Here is a 16,896-nt window from a genome sequence, read left to right as displayed (position 1 = left end):
CCTCAATTGTAAACATACGCAGTTTAGACCTCACTTACAGGCTTTCTACACAAATTTTGAGCTGTATAAACAAGAATTCCTAATATTTGAAAGCAAATTCAAGTGAAAACGCTCGCTAAAGTGCCCGGAGTTGTAAATATTATCAGTTTGCTGGTCATTTCACGGCTTTCCACTGGTAATGTCTGTGATTACAAACGGCAGGAAATGTAGGAAGAATCTATTTACTTTAATTTCAAGGGGTTCTTCCAAGTTTTTAATCATTTCTGGAAGCTCTAATTGCGTATTTTAAGAGTTTTACCACAACTAGAGAGTTTTCTTACAAATATGTACTGGAACCGTCAGGATTTTAACAGAGTCATACAAAAGTCGCCAGAGTAATGCGGCCTCAATTGTAAACATAAGCAGTACAGTCCTCACTTACAGGCTTTCTACACAAATTTTGAGCTGTATAAACAAGAATTCCTAATATATGAAAGCAAATTCAAGTGAAAACGCTCCCTAAAGTGCCCGGAGTTGTAAATATTATCAGTTTGCTGGTCATTTCAAGGCTTTCCACTGGTAATGTCTGTGATTACAAACGGCAGGAAATGTAGGAAGAATCAATTTACTTTAATTTCAAGGGGTTCTTCCAACTTTTTAATCATTTCTGGAAACTCTAATTGCGTATTTTAAGAGTTTTACCACAACTAGAGAGTTTTCTTACTAATATGTACTGGAACCGTCAGGATTTTAACAGAGTCATACAAAAGTCGCCAGAGTAATGCGGCCTCAATTGTAAACATAAGCAGTACAGTCCTCACTTACAGGCTTTCTACACAAATTTTGAGCTGTATAAACAAGAATTCCTAATATTTGAAAGCAAATTCAAGTGAAAACGCTCGCTAAAGTGCCCGGAGTTGTAAATATTATCAGTTTGCTGGTCATTTCACGGCTTTCCACTGGTAATGTCTGTGATTACAAACGGCAGGAAATGTAGGAAGAATCAATTTACTTTAATTTCAAGGGGTTCTTCCAACTTTTTAATCATTTCTGGAAACTCTAATTGCGTATTTTAAGAGTTTTACCACAACCAGAGAGTTTTTTACAAATATGTACTGGAACCGGCAGGATTTTAACAGAGTCATACAAAAGTCGCCAGAGTAATGCGGCCTCAATTGTAAACATAAGCAGTACAGTCCTCACTTACAGGCTTTCTACACAAATTTTGAGCTGTATAAACAAGAATTCCTAATATTTGAAAGCAAATTCAAGTGAAAACGCTCCCTAAAGTGCCCGGAGTTGTAAATATTATCAGTTTGCTGGTCATTTCACGGCTTTCCACTGGTAATGTCTGTGATTACAAACGGCAGGAAATGTAGGAAGAATCAATTTACTTTAATTTCAAGGGGTTCTTCCAACTTTTTAATCATTTCTGGAAACTCTAATTGCGTATTTTAAGAGTTTTACCACAACTAGAGAGTTTTCTTACTAATATGTATTGGAACCGTCAGGATTTTAACAGAGTCATACAAAAGTCGCCAGAGTAATGCGGCCTCAATTGTAAACATAAGCAGTACAGTCTCCACTTACAGGCTTTCTACACAAATTTTGAGCTGTATAAACAAGAATTCCTAATATTTGAAAGCAAATTCAAGTGAAAACGCTCCCTAAAGTGCCCGGAGTTGTAAATGTTATCAGTTTGCTGGTCATTTCACGGCTTTCCACTGGTAATGTCTGTGATTACAAACGGCAGGAAATGTAGGAAGAATCAATTTACTTTAATTTCAAGGGGTTCTTCCAACTTTTTAATCATTTCTGGAAACTCTAATTGCGTATTTTAAGAGTTTTACCACAACTAGAGAGTTTTCTTACAAATATGTACTGGAACCGTCAGGATTTTAACAGAGTCATACAAAAGTCGCCAGAGTAATGCGGCCTCAATTGTAAACATAAGCAGTACAGTCGTCACTTACAGGCTTTCTACACAAATTTTGAGCTGTATAAACAAGAATTCCTAATATTTGAAAGCAAATTCATGTGAAAACGCTCCCTAAAGTGCCCGGAGTTGTAAATGTTATCAGTTTGCTGGTCATTTCACGGCTTTCCACTGGTAATGTCTGTGATTACAAACGGCAGGAAATGTAGGAAGAATCAATTTACTTTAATTTCAAGGGGTTCTTCCAACTTTTTAATCATTTCTGGAAACTCCAATTGCGTATTTTAAGAGTTTTACCACAACTAGAGAGTTTTCTTACTTATATGTACTGGAACCGTCAGGATTTTAACAGAGTCATACAAAAGTCGCCAGAGTAATGCGGCCTCAATTGTAAACATAAGCAGTACAGTCCTCACTTACAGGCTTTCTACACAAATTTTGAGCTGTATAAACAAGAATTCCTAATATTTGAAAGCAAATTCAAGTGAAAACGCTCGCTAAAGTGCCCGGAGTTGTAAATATTATCAGTTTGCTGGTCATTTCACGGCTTTCCACTGGTAATGTCTGTGATTACAAACGGCAGTAAATGTAGGAAGAATCAATTTACTTTAATTTCAAGGGGTTCTTCCAACTTTTTAATCATTTCTGGAAACTCTAATTGCGTATTTTAAGAGTTTTACCACAACCAGAGAGTTTTTTACAAATATGTACTGGAACCGGCAGGATTTTAACAGAGTCATACAAAAGTCGCCAGAGTAATGCGGCCTCAATTGTAAACATAAGCAGTACAGTCCTCACTTACAGGCTTTCTACACAAATTTTGAGCTGTATAAACAAGAATTCCTAATATTTGAAAGCCAATTCAAGTGAAAACGCTCGCTAAAGTGCCCGGAGTTGTAAATATTATCAGTTTGCTGGTCATTTCACGGCTTTCCACTGGTAATGTCTGTGATTACAAACGGCAGGAAATGTAGGAAGAATCAATTTACTTTAATTTCAAGGGGTTCTTCCAACTTTTTAATCATTTCTGGAAACTCTAATTGCGTATTTTAAGAGTTTTACCACAATCAGAGAGTTTTTTACAAATATGTACTGGAACCGTCAGGATTTTAACAGAGTCATACAAAAGTCGCCAGAGTAATGCGGCCTCAATTGTAAACATAAGCAGTATAGTCCTCACTTACAGGCTTTCTACACAAATTTTGAGCTGTATAAACAAGAATTCCTAATATTTGAAAGCAAATTCAAGTGAAAACGCTTCCTAAAGTGCCCGGAGTTGTAAATATTATCAGTTTGCTGGTCATTTCACGGCTTTCCACTGGTAATGTCTGTGATTACAAACGGCAGGAAATGTAGGAAGAATCTATTTACTTTAATTTCAAGGGGTTCTTCCAAGTTTTTAATCATTTCTGGAAACTCTAATTGCGTATTTTAAGAGTTTTACCACAACTAGAGAGTTTTTTACAAATATGTACTGGAACCGGCAGGATTTTAACAGAGTCATACAAAAGTCGCCAGAGTAATGCGGCCTCAATTGTAAACATAAGCAGTACAGTCCTCACTTACAGGCTTTCTACACAAATTTTGAGCTGTATAAACAAGAATTCCTAATATTTGAAAGCCAATTCAAGTGAAAACGCTCGCTAAAGTGCCCGGAGTTGTAAATATTATCAGTTTGCTGGTCATTTCACGGCTTTCCACTGGTAATGTCTGTGATTACAAACGGCAGGAAATGTAGGAAGAATCAATTTACTTTAATTTCAAGGGGTTCTTCCAACTTTTTAATCATTTCTGGAAACTCTGATTGCGTATTTTAAGAGTTTTACCACAACTAGAGAGTTTTCTTACAAATATGTACTGGAACCGTCAGGATTTTAACAGAGTCATACAAAAGTCGCCAGAGTAATGCGGCCTCAATTGTAAACATAAGCAGTACAGTCCTCACTTACAGGCTTTCTACACAAATTTTGAGCTGTATAAACAAGAATTCCTAATATTTGAAAGCAAATTCAAGTGAAAACGCTCGCTAAAGTGCCCGGAGTTGTAAATATTATCAGTTTGCTGGTCATTTCACGGCTTTCCACTGGTAATGTCTGTGATTACAAACGGCAGGAAATGAAGGAAGAATCAATTTACTTTAATTTCAAGGGGTTCTTCCAACTTTTTAATCATTTCTGGAAACTCTAATTGCGTATTTTAAGAGTTTTACCACAACCAGAGAGTTTTTTACAAATATGTACTGGAACCGGCAGGATTTTAACAGAGTCATACAAAAGTCGCCAGAGTAATGCGGCCTCAATTGTAAGCATAAGCAGTACAGTCCTCACTTACAGGCTTTCTACACAAATTTTGAGCTGTATAAACAAGAATTCCTAATATTTGAAAGCAAATTCAAGTGAAAACGCTCGCTAAAGTGCCCGGAGTTGTAAATATTATCAGTTTGCTGGTCATTTCACGGCTTTCCACTGGTAATGTCTGTGATTACAAACGGCAGGAAATGTAGGAAGAATCTATTTACTTTAATTTCAAGGGGTTCTTCCAACTTTTTAATCATTTCTGGAAACTCTAATTGCGTATTTTAAGAGTTTTACCACAACTAGAGAGTTTTTTACAAATATGTACTGGAACCGTCAGGATTTTAACAGAGTCATACAAAAGTCGCCAGAGTAATGGGGCCTCAATTGTAAACATAAGCAGTACAGTCCTCACTTACAGGCTTTCTACACAAATTTTGAGCTGTATAAACAAGAATTCCTAATATTTGAAAGCAAATTCAAGTGAAAACGCTCGCTAAAGTGCCCGGAGTTGTAAATATTATCAGTTTGCTGGTCATTTCACGGCTTTCCACTGGTAATGTCTATGATTACAAACGGCAGGAAATGTAGGAAGAATCTATTTACTTTAATTTCAAGGGGTTCTTCCAACTTTTTAATCATTTCTGGAAACTCTAATTGCGTATTTTAAGAGTTTTACCACAACCAGAGAGTTTTCTTACAAATATGTACTGGAACCGTCAGGATTTTAACAGAGTCATACAAAAGTCGCCAGAGTAATGCGGCCTCAATTGTAAACATAAGCAGTACAGTCGTCACTTACAGGCTTTCTACACAAATTTTGAGCTGTATAAACAAGAATTCCTAATATTTGAAAGCAAATTCAAGTGAAAACGCTCGCTAAAGTGCCCGGAGTTGTAAATATTATCAGTTTGCTGGTCATTTCACGGCTTTCCACTGGTAATGTCTGTGATTACAAACGGCAGGAAATGTAGGAAGAATCAATTTACTTTAATTTCAAGGGGTTCTTCCAACTTTTTAATCATTTCTGGAAACTCTAATTGCGTATTTTAAGAGTTTTACCACAACCAGAGAGTTTTCTTACTAATATGTACTGGAACCGTCAGGATTTTAACAGAGTCATACAAAAGTCGCCAGAGTAATGCGGCCTCAATTGTAAACATAAGCAGTACAGTCCTCACTTACAGGCTTTCTACACAAATTTTGAGCTGTATAAACAAGAATTCCTAATATTTGAAAGCAAATTCAAGTGAAAACGCTCGCTAAAGTGCCCGGAGTTGTAAATATTATCAGTTTGCTGGTCATTTCACGGCTTTCCACTGGTAATGTCTGTGATTACAAACGGCAGGAAATGTAGGAAGAATCAATTTACTTTAATTTCAAGGGGTTCTTCCAACTTTTTAATCATTTCTGGAAACTCTAATTGCGTATTTTAAGAGTTTTACCACAACCAGAGAGTTTTTTACAAATATGTACTGGAACCGGCAGGATTTTAACAGAGTCATACAAAAGTCGCCAGAGTAATGCGGCCTCAATTGTAAACATAAGCAGTACAGTCCTCACTTACAGGCTTTCTACACAAATTTTGAGCTGTATAAACAAGAATTCCTAATATTTGAAAGCAAATTCAAGTGAAAACGCTCGCTAAAGTGCCCGGAGTTGTAAATATTATCAGTTTGCTGGTCATTTCACGGCTTTCCACTGGTAATGTCTGTGATTACAAACGGCAGGAAATGTAGGAAGAATCAATTTACTTTAATTTCAAGGGGTTCTTCCAACTTTTTAATCATTTCTGGAAACTCTAATTGCGTATTTTAAGAGTTTTACCACAACCAGAGAGTTTTTTACAAATATGTACTGGAACCGGCAGGATTTTAACAGAGTCATACAAAAGTCGCCAGAGTAATGCGGCCTCAATTGTAAGCATAAGCAGTACAGTCCTCACTTACAGGCTTTCTACACAAATTTTGAGCTGTATAAACAAGAATTCCTAATATTTGAAAGCAAATTCAAGTGAAAACGCTCGCTAAAGTGCCCGGAGTTGTAAATATTATCAGTTTGCTGGTCATTTCACGGCTTTCCACTGGTAATGTCTGTGATTACAAACGGCAGGAAATGTAGGAAGAATCTATTTACTTTAATTTCAAGGGGTTCTTCCAACTTTTTAATCATTTCTGGAAACTCTAATTGCGTATTTTAAGAGTTTTACCACAACTAGAGAGTTTTTTACAAATATGTACTGGAACCGTCAGGATTTTAACAGAGTCATACAAAAGTCGCCAGAGTAATGGGGCCTCAATTGTAAACATACGCAGTACAGTCCTCACTTACAGGCTTTCTACACAAATTTTGAGCTGTATAAACAAGAATTCCTAATATTTGAAAGCAAATTCAAGTGAAAACGCTCGCTAAAGTGCCCGGAGTTGTAAATATTATCAGTTTGCTGGTCATTTCACGGCTTTCCACTGGTAATGTCTGTGATTACAAACGGCAGGAAATGTAGGAAGAATCAATTTACTTTAATTTCAAGGGGTTCTTCCAACTTTTTAATCATTTCTGGAAACTCTAATTGCGTATTTTAAGAGTTTTACCACAACCAGAGAGTTTTTTACAAATATGTACTGGAACCGGCAGGATTTTAACAGAGTCATACAAAAGTCGCCAGAGTAATGCGGCCTCAATTGTAAACATAAGCAGTATAGTCCTCACTTACAGGCTTTCTACACAAATTTTGAGCTGTATAAACAAGAATTCCTAATATTTGAAAGCAAATTCAAGTGAAAACGCTCGCTAAAGTGCCCGGAGTTGTAAATATTATCAGTTTGCTGGTCATTTCACGGCTTTCCACTGGTAATGTCTGTGATTACAAACGGCAGGAAATGTAGGAAGAATCAATTTACTTTAATTTCAAGGGGTTCTTCCAACTTTTTAATCATTTCTGGAAACTCTAATTGCGTATTTTAAGAGTTTTACCACAACCAGAGAGTTTTTTACAAATATGTACTGGAACCGGCAGGATTTTAACAGAGTCATACAAAAGTCGCCAGAGTAATGCGGCCTCAATTGTAAGCATAAGCAGTACAGTCCTCACTTACAGGCTTTCTACACAAATTTTGAGCTGTATAAACAAGAATTCCTAATATTTGAAAGCAAATTCAAGTGAAAACGCTCGCTAAAGTGCCCGGAGTTGTAAATATTATCAGTTTGCTGGTCATTTCACGGCTTTCCACTGGTAATGTCTGTGATTACAAACGGCAGGAAATGTAGGAAGAATCTATTTACTTTAATTTCAAGGGGTTCTTCCAACTTTTTAATCATTTCTGGAAACTCTAATTGCGTATTTTAAGAGTTTTACCACAACTAGAGAGTTTTTTACAAATATGTACTGGAACCGTCAGGATTTTAACAGAGTCATACAAAAGTCGCCAGAGTAATGGGGCCTCAATTGTAAACATACGCAGTACAGTCCTCACTTACAGGCTTTCTACACAAATTTTGAGCTGTATAAACAAGAATTCCTAATATTTGAAAGCAAATTCAAGTGAAAACGCTCGCTAAAGTGCCCGGAGTTGTAAATATTATCAGTTTGCTGGTCATTTCACGGCTTTCCACTGGTAATGTCTATGATTACAAACGGCAGGAAATGTAGGAAGAATCTATTTACTTTAATTTCAAGGGGTTCTTCCAACTTTTTAATCATTTCTGGAAACTCTAATTGCGTATTTTAAGAGTTTTACCACAACCAGAGAGTTTTCTTACAAATATGTACTGGAACCGTCAGGATTTTAACAGAGTCATACAAAAGTCGCCAGAGTAATGCGGCCTCAATTGTAAACATAAGCAGTACAGTCGTCACTTACAGGCTTTCTACACAAATTTTGAGCTGTATAAACAAGAATTCCTAATATTTGAAAGCAAATTCAAGTGAAAAGGCTCGCTAAAGTGCCCGGAGTTGTAAATATTATCAGTTTGCTGGTCATTTCACGGCTTTCCACTGGTAATGTCTGTGATTACAAACGGCAGGAAATGTAGGAAGAATCAATTTACTTTAATTTCAAGGGGTTCTTCCAACTTTTTAATCATTTCTGGAAACTCTAATTGCGTATTTTAAGAGTTTTACCACAACCAGAGAGTTTTCTTACTAATATGTACTGGAACCGTCAGGATTTTAACAGAGTCATACAAAAGTCGCCAGAGTAATGCGGCCTCAATTGTAAACATAAGCAGTACAGTCCTCACTTACAGGCTTTCTACACAAATTTTGAGCTGTATAAACAAGAATTCCTAATATTTGAAAGCAAATTCAAGTGAAAACGCTCGCTAAAGTGCCCGGAGTTGTAAATATTATCAGTTTGCTGGTCATTTCACGGCTTTCCACTGGTAATGTCTGTGATTACAAACGGCAGGAAATGTAGGAAGAATCAATTTACTTTAATTTCAAGGGGTTCTTCCAACTTTTTAATCATTTCTGGAAACTCTAATTGCGTATTTTAAGAGTTTTACCACAACCAGAGAGTTTTTTACAAATATGTACTGGAACCGGCAGGATTTTAACAGAGTCATACAAAAGTCGCCAGAGTAATGCGGCCTCAATTGTAAACATAAGCAGTACAGTCCTCACTTACAGGCTTTCTACACAAATTTTGAGCTGTATAAACAAGAATTCCTAATATTTGAAAGCAAATTCAAGTGAAAACGCTCGCTAAAGTGCCCGGAGTTGTAAATATTATCAGTTTGCTGGTCATTTCACGGCTTTCCACTGGTAATGTCTGTGATTACAAACGGCAGGAAATGTAGGAAGAATCAATTTACTTTAATTTCAAGGGGTTCTTCCAACTTTTTAATCATTTCTGGAAACTCTAATTGCGTATTTTAAGAGTTTTACCACAACCAGAGAGTTTTTTACAAATATGTACTGGAACCGGCAGGATTTTAACAGAGTCATACAAAAGTCGCCAGAGTAATGCGGCCTCAATTGTAAACATAAGCAGTACAGTCTCCACTTACAGGCTTTCTACACAAATTTTGAGCTGTATAAACAAGAATTCCTAATATTTGAAAGCAAATTCAAGTGAAAACGCTCCCTAAAGTGCCCGGAGTTGTAAATGTGATCAGTTTGCTGGTCATTTCACGGCTTTCCACTGGTAATGTCTGTGATTACAAACGGCAGGAAATGTAGGAAGAATCAATTTACTTTAATTTCAAGGGGTTCTTCCAACTTTTTAATCATTTCTGGAAAATCTAATTGCGTATTTTAAGAGTTTTACCACAACTAGAGAGTTTTCTTACAAATATGTACTGGAACCGTCAGGATTTTAACAGAGTCATACAAAAGTCGCCAGAGTAATGCGGCCTCAATTGTAAACATAAGCAGTACAGTCGTCACTTACAGGCTTTCTACACAAATTTTGAGCTGTATAAACAAGAATTCCTAATATTTAAAAGCAAATTCATGTGAAAACGCTCCCTAAAGTGCCCGGAGTTGTAAATGTTATCAGTTTGCTGGTCATTTCACGGCTTTCCACTGGTAATGTCTGTGATTACAAACGGCAGGAAATGTAGGAAGAATCAATTTACTTTAATTTCAAGGGGTTCTTCCAACTTTTTAATCATTTCTGGAAACTCCAATTGCGTATTTTAAGAGTTTTACCACAACTAGAGGGTTTTCTTACTTATATGTACTGGAACCGTCAGGATTTTAACAGAGTCATACAAAAGTCGCCAGAGTAATGCGGCCTCAATTGTAAACATAAGCAGTACAGTCGTCACTTACAGGCTTTCTACACAAATTTTGAGCTGTATAAACAAGAATTCCTAATATTTGAAAGCAAATTCAAGTGAAAACGCTCGCTAAAGTGCCCGGAGTTGTAAATATTATCAGTTTGCTGGTCATTTCACGGCTTTCCACTGGTAATGTCTGTGATTACAAACGGCAGGAAATGTAGGAAGAATCAATTTACTTTAATTTCAAGGGGTTCTTCCAACTTTTTAATCATTTCTGGAAACTCTAATTGCGTATTTTAAGAGTTTTACCACAACCAGAGAGTTTTTTACAAATATGTACTGGAACCGTCAGGATTTTAACAGAGTCATACAAAAGTCGCCAGAGTAATGCGGCCTCAATTGTAAACATAAGCAGTACAGTCCTCACTTACAGGCTTTCTACACAAATTTTGAGCTGTATAAACAAGAATTCCTAATATTTGAAAGCAAATTCAAGTGAAAACGCTCGCTAAAGTGCCCGGAGTTGTAAATATTATCAGTTTGCTGGTCATTTCACGGCTTTCCACTGGTAATGTCTGTGATTACAAACGGCAGGAAATGTAGGAAGAATCAATTTACTTTAATTTCAAGGGGTTCTTCCAACTTTTTAATCATTTCTGGAAACTCTAATTGCGTATTTTAAGAGTTTTACCACAACCAGAGAGTTTTTTACAAATATGTACTGGAACCGGCAGGATTTTAACAGAGTCATACAAAAGTCGCCAGAGTAATGCGGCCTCAATTGTAAACATAAGCAGTACAGTCCTCACTTACAGGCTTTCTACACAAATTTTGAGCTGTATAAACAAGAATTCCTAATATTTGAAAGCAAATTCAAGTGAAAACGCTCGCTAAAGTGCCCGGAGTTGTAAATATTATCAGTTTGCTGGTCATTTCACGGCTTTCCACTGGTACTGTCTGTGATTACAAACGGCAGGAAATGTAGGAAGAATCAATTTACTTTAATTTCAAGGGGTTCTTCCAACTTTTTAATCATTTCTGGAAACTCTGATTGCGTATTTTAAGAGTTTTACCACAACTAGAGAGTTTTCTTACTAATATGTACTGGAACCGTCAGGATTTTAACAGAGTCATACAAAAGTCGCCAGAGTAATGCGGCCTCAATTGTAAACATAAGCAGTACAGTCCTCACTTACAGGTTTTCTACACAAATTTTGAGCTGTATAAACAAGAATTCCTAATATTTGAAAGCAAATTCAAGTGAAAACGCTCCCTAAAGTGCCCGGAGTTGTAAATATTATCAGTTTGCTGGTCATTTCACGGCTTTCCACTGGTAATGTCTGTGATTACAAACGGCAGGAAATGTAGGAAGAATCTATTTACTTTAATTTCAAGGGGTTCTTCCAACTTTTTAATCATTTCTGGAAACTCTAATTGCGTATTTTAAGAGTTTTACCACAATCAGAGAGTTTTTTACAAATATGTACTGGAACCGTCAGGATTTTAACAGAGTCATACAAAAGTCGCCAGAGTAATGCGGCCTCAATTGTAAACATAAGCAGTACAGTCCTCACTTACAGGCTTTCTACACAAATTTTGAGCTGTATAAACAAGAATTCCTAATATTTGAAAGCAAATTCAAGTGAAAACGCTCCCTAAAGTGCCCGGAGTTGTAAATATTATCAGTTTGCTTGTCATTTCACGGCTTTCCACTGGTAATGTCTGTGATTACAAACGGCAGGAAATGTAGGAAGAATCTATTTACTTTAATTTCAAGGGGTTCTTCCAAGTTTTTTCATCATTTCTGGAAACTCTAATTGCGTGTTTTAAGAGTTTTACCACAACTAGAGAGTTTTCTTACTAATATGTACTGGAACCGTCAGGATTTTAACAGAGTCATACAAAAGTCGCCAGAGTAATGCGGCCTCAATTGTAAACATAAGCAGTACAGTCCTCACTTACAGGCTTTCTACACAAATTTTGAGCTGTATAAACAAGAATTCCTAATATTTGAAAGCAAATTCAAGTGAAAACGCTCGCTAAAGTGCCCGGAGTTGTAAATATTATCAGTTTGCTGGTCATTTCACGGCTTTCCACTGGTAATGTCTGTGATTACAAACGGCAGGAAATGTAGGAAGAATCTATTTACTTTAATTTCAAGGGGTTCTTCCAAGTTTTTAATCATTTCTGGAAACTCTAATTGCGTATTTTAAGAGTTTTACCACAACTAGAGAGTTTTCTTACAAATATGTACTGGAACCGTCAGGATTTTAACAGAGTCATACAAAAGTCGCCAGAGTAATGCGGCCTCAATTGTAAACATAAGCAGTACAGTCCTCACTTACAGGCTTTCTACACAAATTTTGAGCTATATAAACAAGAATTCCTAATATTTGAAAGCAAATTCAAGTGAAAACGCTCGCTAAAGTGCCCGGAGTTGTAAATATTATCAGTTTGCTGGTCATTTCACGGCTTTCCACTGGTAATGTCTGTGATTACAAACGGCAGGAAATGTAGGAAGAATCAATTTACTTTAATTTCAAGGCGTTCTTCCAACTTTTTATTCATTTCTGGAAACTCTAATTGCGTATTTTAAGAGTTTTACCACAACCAGAGAGTTTTTTACAAATATGTACTGGAACCGGCAGGATTTTAACAGAGTCATACAAAAGTCGCCAGAGTAATGCGGCCTCAATTGTAAACATAAGCAGTACAGTCCTCACTTACAGGCTTTCTACACAAATTTTGAGCTGTATAAACAAGAATTCCTAATATTTGAAAGCAAATTCAAGTGAAAACGCTCGCTAAAGTGCCCGGAGTTGTAAATATTATCAGTTTGCTGGTCATTTCACGGCGTTCCACTGGTAATGTCTGTGATTACAAACGGCAGGAAATGTAGGAAGAATCAATTTACTTTAATTTCAAGGGGTTCTTCCAACTTTTTAATCATTTCTGGAAACTCTGATTGCGTATTTTAAGAGTTTTACCACAACTAGAGAGTTTTCTTACTAATATGTACTGGAACCGTCAGGATTTTAACAGAGTCATACAAAAGTCGCCAGAGTAATGCGGCCTCAATTGTAAACATAAGCAGTACAGTCCTCACTTACAGGCTTTCTACACAAATTTTGAGCTGTATAAACAAGAATTCCTAATATTTGAAAGCAAATTCAAGTGAAAACGCTCCCTAAAGTGCCCGGAGTTGTAAATATTATCAGTTTGCTGGTCATTTCACGGCTTTCCACTGGTAATGTCTGTGATTACAAACGGCAGGAAATGTAGGAAGAATCTATTTACTTTAATTTCAAGGGGTTCTTCCAAGTTTTTAATCATTTCTGGAAACTCTAATTGCGTGTTTTAAGAGTTTTACCACAACTAGAGAGTTTTCTTACTAATATGTACTGGAACCGTCAGGATTTTAACAGAGTCATACAAAAGTCGCCAGAGTAATGGGGCCTCAATTGTAAACATACGCAGTTTAGACCTCACTTACAGGCTTTCTACACAAATTTTGAGCTGTATAAACAAGAATTCCTAATATTTGAAAGCAAATTCAAGTGAAAACGCTCCCTAAAGTGCCCGGAGTTGTAAATATTATCAGTTTGCTGGTCATTTCAAGGCTTTCCACTGGTAATGTCTGTGATTACAAACGGCAGGAAATGTAGGAAGAATCAATTTACTTTAATTTCAAGGGGTTCTTCCAACTTTTTAATCATTTCTGGAAACTCTAATTGCGTATTTTAAGAGTTTTACCACAACTGGAGAGTTTTCTTACTAATATGTACTGGAACCGGCAGGATTTTAACAGAGTCATACAAAAGTCGCCAGAGTAATGCGGCCTCAATTGTAAACATAAGCAGTACAGTCGTCACTTACAGGCTTTCTACACAAATTTTGAGCTGTATAAACAAGAATTACTAATATTTGAAAGCAAATTCAAGTGAAAACGCTCGCTAAAGTGCCCGGAGTTGTAAATATTATCAGTTTGCTGGTCATTTCACGGCTTTCCACTGGTAATGTCTGTGATTACAAACGGCAGGAAATGTAGGAAGAATCAATTTACTTTAATTTCAAGGGGTTCTTCCAAGTTTTTAATCATTTCTGGAAACTCTAATTGCGTGTTTTAAGAGTTTTACCACAACTAGAGAGTTTTCTTACTAATATGTACTGGAACCGTCAGGATTTTAACAGAGTCATACAAAAGTCGCCAGAGTAATGCGGCCTCAATTGTAAACATACGCAGTTTAGACCTCACTTACAGGCTTTCTACACAAATTTTGAGCTGTATAAACAAGAATTCCTAATATTTGAAAGCAAATTCATGTGAAAACGCTCCCTAAAGTGCCCGGAGTTGTAAATATTATCAGTTTGCTGGTCATTTCTCGGCTTTCCACTGGTAATGTCTGTGATTACAAACGGCAGGAAATGTAGGAAGAATCAATTTACTTTAATTTCAAGGGGTTCTTCCAACTTTTTAATCATTTCTGGAAACTCTAATTGCGTATTTTAAGAGTTTTACCACAACTAGAGAGTTTTCTTACTAATATGTACTGGAACCGTCAGGATTTTAACAGAGTCATACAAAAGTCGCCAGAGTAATGCGGCCTCAATTGTAAACATAAGCAGTACAGTCCTCACTTACAGGCTTTCTACACAAATTTTGAGCTGTATAAACAAGAATTCCTAATATTTGAAAGCAAATTCAAGTGAAAACGCTCGCTAAAGTGCCCGGAGTTGTAAATATTATCAGTTTGCTGGTCATTTCACGGCTTTCCACTGGTAATGTCTGTGATTACAAACGGCAGGAAATGTAGGAAGAATCAATTTACTTTAATTTCAAGGGGTTCTTCCAACTTTTTAATCATTTCTGGAAACTCTAATTGCGTATTTTAAGAGTTTTACCACAACCAGAGTGTTTTTTACAAATATGTACTGGAACCGGCAGGATTTTAACAGAGTCATACAAAAGTCGCCAGAGTAATGCGGCCTCAATTGTAAACATAAGCAGTACAGTCCTCACTTACAGGCTTTCTACACAAATTTTGAGCTGTATAAACAAGAATTCCTAATATTTGAAAGCAAATTCAAGTGAAAACGCTCGCTAAAGTGCCCGGAGTTGTAAATATTATCAGTTTGCTGGTCATTTCACGGCTTTCCACTGGTAATGTCTGTGATTACAAACGGCAGGAAACGTAGGAAGAATCAATTTACTTTAATTTCAAGGGGTTCTTCCAACTTTTTAATCATTTCTGGAAACTCTAATTGCGTATTTTAAGAGTTTTACCACAACCAGAGAGTTTTTTACAAATATGTACTGGAACCGGCAGGATTTTAACAGAGTCATACAAAAGTCGCCAGAGTAATGCGGCCTCAATTGTAAACATAAGCAGTACAGTCCTCACTTACATTCTTTCTACACAAATTTTGAGCTGTATAAACAAGAATTCCTAATATTTGAAAGCAAATTCAAGTGAAAACGCTCCCTAAAGTGCCCGGAGTTGTAAATATTATCAGTTTGCTGGTCATTTCACGGCTTTCTACTGGTAATGTCTGTGATTACAAACGGCAGGAAATGTAGGAAGAATCTATTTACTTTAATTTCAAGGGGTTCTTCCAACTTTTTAATCATTTCTGGAAACTCTAATTGCGTATTTTAAGAGTTTTACCACAACTAGAGAGTTTTCTTACTAATATGTACTGGAACTGTCAGGATTTTAACAGAGTCATACAAAAGTCGCCAGAGTAATGCGGCCTCAATTGTAAACATAAGCAGTACAGTCCCCACTTACAGGCTTTCTACACAAATTTTGAGCTGTATAAACAAGAATTCCTAATATTTGAAAGCAAATTCAAGTGAAAACGCTCCCTAAAGTGCCCGGAGTTGTAAATGTTATCAGTTTGCTGGTCATTTCACGGCTTTCCACTGGTAATGTCTGTGATTACAAACGGCAGGAAATGTAGGAAGAATCAATTTACTTTAATTTCAAGGGGTTCTTCCAACTTTTTAATCATTTCTGGAAACTCTAATTGCGTATTTTAAGAGTTTTACCACAACTAGAGAGTTTTCTTACTAATATGTACTGGAACCGTCAGGATTTTAACAGAGTCATACAAAAGTCGCCAGAGTAATGCGGCCTCAATTGTAAACATAAGCAGTACAGTCCTCACTTACAGGCTTTCTACACAAATTTTGAGCTGTATAAACAAGAATTCCTAATATTTGAAAGCAAATTCAAGTGAAAACGCTCGCTAAAGTGCCCGGAGTTGTAAATATTATCAGTTTGCTGGTCATTTCACGGCTTTCCACTGGTAATGTCTGTGATTACAAATGGCAGGAAATGTAGGAAGAATCAATTTACTTTAATTTCAAGGGGTTCTTCCAACTTTTTAATCATTTCTGGAAACTCTAATTGCGTATTTTAAGAGTTTTACCACAACCAGAGAGTTTTTTACAAATATGTACTGGAACCGTCAGGATTTTAACAGAGTCATACAAAAGTCGCCAGAGTAATGCGGCCTCAATTGTAAACATAAGCAGTACAGTCCTCACTTTCAGGCTTTCTACACAAATTTTGAGCTGTATAAACAAGAATTCCTAATATTGGAAAGCAAATTCAAGTGAAAACGCTCCCTAAAGTGCCCGGAGTTGTAAATATTATCAGTTTGCTGGTCATTTCACGGCTTTCCACTGGTAATGTCTGTGATTACAAACGGCAGGAAATGTAGGAAGAATCAATTTACTTTAATTTCAAGGGGTTCTTCCAAGTTTTTAATCATTTCTGGAAACTCCAATTGCGTGTTTTAAGAGTTTTACCACAACTAGAGAGTTTTCTTACTAATATGTACTGGAACCGTCAGGATTTTAACAGAGTCATACAAAAGTCGCCAGAGTAATGGGGCCTCAATTGTAAACATACGCCGTTTAGACCTCACTTACAGGCTTTCTACACAAATTTTGAGCTG

The sequence above is a fragment of the Myotis nattereri genome (genome assembly GCF_964212035.1).
Source record: "Myotis nattereri genome assembly, chromosome: 14".
NCBI classification, from domain to species: Eukaryota; Metazoa; Chordata; class Mammalia; order Chiroptera; family Vespertilionidae; genus Myotis; species Myotis nattereri.
Note: the sequence above shows the minus strand (reverse complement) of the source record.